The 3,263-nt window shown below is 39.8% G+C and overlaps 1 long non-coding RNA gene across 1 annotated transcript; it reads left to right on the plus strand.

Moving 5' to 3' along the window:
- Positions 1–379: 379 nt before the first annotated feature.
- LOC309845074 lies at positions 380–935 on the plus strand. Its single transcript, XR_014301017.1, has 2 exons — positions 380–553; positions 707–935. It is a non-coding gene; the product is annotated as an uncharacterized lncRNA (long non-coding RNA).
- Positions 936–3,263: the final 2,328 nt, after the last annotated feature.

A 3,263-nucleotide genomic window follows, 5' to 3' on the forward strand; every position in this document is an offset into this window, starting at 1 on the left:
GTCAGGTCATTGTGGCCAAATCCAGGGCAGTCCTGACAGGGCTCCCCTTGGAGTCAATCAAAGCTGTCACTGAAGCGTGGCCACAAGATAGAGCCTTGAGCAACAAGACAGTAGCACAAGTCTGATAGCAATTTCTGGGAAATTTCCATTTTCTTGACAGAAATTTTACCTATTCTAATTGGTTTCTGAAAAACGCCCTCTGCCAAGATATCCACATCCTAAGCCCTGGACTCTATGACCTTGTTACCTTACACAGAAAAAGGGATCTTTCAGATGTGATTAAGTGAAGCTTCTTGAGATGGGGAGATCCCCCCCGGACGATCCAGGAAGTTCCATCATCACAAGTGTTCTTGTAAGAGGTAGGCAGGAGGGGGGAGTCAGGGAAGATGCGTTGAAGAAGCAGGGGTTGTAGTAGAGATAAAGATGTGAAGAGCTCCGTCATTGGCCTGAAGATGGAGAAAAGGGCTGTGAGCCAAGGATGAGGAAGCGCCAAGAAACTGGAGGCAGCAAGCAGTGGATTCTCCTGACAGCCTCCAGAGGAAACACAGCCCTGGTATTAGCGAAGTGAAACTGGTTTCAGACTTTTGACTTCCAAAACTATAAGATTATAAAGTTGTATTGTTTTAAGGGTCTAAGTCTGTGGTAATTTGTTAAAGCAGGAATAAAAAGCCAACAAAGTTTCCTTTCCCCTTTTTCCTCCCTCCAGTCTAGACTGTGGCTAAAATGGATGGAGCTACAGCAAATACTTCAAGATTAGGGGAAAAAAGGTCAAAAGACACACGAAGAACTTGCCTTGAAATCTTTGAGCCACTGAACTTTGAATGCCAGTAACTTCCTACCTCTAGATTTCCTTTTTTAGAAAGAAATTAAATAAAAATAAAATTTAAAAAAAACCTAGGAGCGCCTGGGTGGCTCAGAGGGTTGAGCCTCTGCCTTTGGCTCAGGTGATGACCCAGGGTCCTGGGACCGAGCCCCGCATTGGGCTCTATGCTTAGCAGGGAGCCTGCTTCCCCCCCACCACCCTGCCTGCCTCTCTGCCTACTTGTGATCTGTCAAATAAATAAATAATATCTTTAAAAAAAAAATAACCTCCTTACAGCCTTCTATCACTTCAGTTACATGATACATAGTTTAGTATGATCCCATGAGATATGTATTTTTATATATATAGTATTGTACATATTATTATATATGTTAGTTATAAAAAATAATTTCTAAGATTATATACCAAAATGTTAATTCAAGTTTGCCCTACTTCTGTGTATGTTATTCAGCTTCTCTGCTATATTTTGTTTTTGTAATAAAAACACAGTAAGAATTTTTAACACCATTTTAGTGAAAGGAGGTGAGGGCAGGAAAGATTCACCAAAAGCAGTTGCAGGATGAATAAGAAACTGACAAGAATGAATGTTTATCTTTGGGTTGACGAAAAAAAAAAGAAACAGACAAAGACTGGTTGATAACCAGAGGTTTTGTAACAGGGGGATGTTGCAAAGACCAAGGCCAGACAGGCAACCGTCCACTTTTATATTTATCATAGTGGAGTCTCACAAACGTAAGTGAGAACACCATCCAAAGACTCAGAAAACTGCTTATGCTGTATCAAGAAATAATATAAAACATTTAGTCAAAGTTATATACTGTAATATTTTCTAAATACTAGCCATGCCTTCAATGTCATCTCCTTCTGGTCTTCCTTCTCCTCCCTCAGTTTACTTTTTATTCATAGCACTGATCTGCCATGCCTTATTGTTTATCTTTTCTCTCAATCTCCCTCCACCAGAATTTAAGCTCCCTGAAAGGACGTTTTGCCTCTCAAGTTCACTGCTCTTTTCTCACCTAGAACAGCACCTGGCATACAACGTGTGTTAGTAAACATCCAGTGAATGAATGAACCACACAGCAAGGGCTGATAAATATTTTCTGGAGGGCCAGATCATTTTTTAGTTCTCGCAGGCCAAGAGGCAGAATAGAGGATGTCATGGAGGTGTTTTGTGGAACAGGTATTAAGAATGTAAAAACCGTTCTCAGCTCACAGCTCCTGTGAAAACAGGTAGCTGGCGGGGTTTGCCCTGCCTGCCACAGTCTGTCAGCTCCTGTGCCAGAAGATTAACAGCTCAAGGAATTGAACAGTATTCAAGTATCCTGACTCTCACATATTACTTATGCTCATTTTCAGGAGCTCGGCCAATCACACAAATGTGGAAGCAACATGACAAGTTACCAAAGGTGTCTTTTTTTTTTTTTTTTTTTTTTTTTTTGGAATAAAAGGTAGCACTCCTTGGGGTCTAGATATTATGAGGTGACAACTGAGGGTAGAACAGCTCATAGTCGTTTTTATTACTGAAGTCCTGTTTTGTGCAATGCTCTATGCCAAGAGCTAGTGGTACGCTTCGAGCCTAAAATCCAGCAATAAGATTTATTCTTAATACCTTGACAAAAGTAGGCCTTTGGGTTCAGATCACTCAGGCACCTGAGTTAATTCCCTATTTAAAATTTCCATACAGGGCGCATATTGAAAAAAACACCATCAGTCTGATCATAGAACGGCATCGTGCTAGATAGTATTCTGTCATATTTTTCCCTTGCCAGGATGTTTTTAAGTTTTATCCATGTTCCTGCAATGCACATTTATCTCATCGCTTTTAACGACAGCTTAATATTCTCAGGATACATGCACCACATGTTCGTTATTCTCTAGTGCAGGACCCTTGGGTTGCGTCTGCTGGCTGTGACCACAAACACACTGTAATGTATACAGTCTCCTTGGGAACTTGGGTGAGGTTCTATTAACCTCAAGTTATGTTCCCAAGAGAATCCCCCTGTTCATAACACTTAAGCCTTCAACTGTGAAGTAGTCAAATTTTGTGCTCTTAAGTTTTTTGTTTTTTTTAAACCTCCCATATTCAGAGGGCATAAAGATTCTCTCACATTATATTTCCTGGCTTTGTCTTTCACCATTTTCCTCTTTTATACTGAGGTCTTTAATCCCACTAAAGATTATTTCTGTTCATGATGTGAGACTGCATACTGTCTCCACTATTGTATAAAGCCTCTACTCTTCTATGCCAAGTTTATGTATATTAATATCTGTATGTTAAATATGTATAGTACAGCATTTTAGGAGGGAATGGTGGAGAAGGCAAGGGACCTGATAAACTGTTTCCAAAATATATAAGGAAGAATAAAGGTCCACAAAGGCAATTCTATAAAGTAAAAACTTAAAATGGAGAATTCCTACTATCAGATATTAAAACATTTTA

The sequence above is a fragment of the Mustela nivalis genome (assembly GCF_964662115.1).
Source record: "Mustela nivalis genome assembly, chromosome: 12".
In the NCBI taxonomy this organism is placed as follows: Eukaryota; Metazoa; Chordata; class Mammalia; order Carnivora; family Mustelidae; genus Mustela; species Mustela nivalis.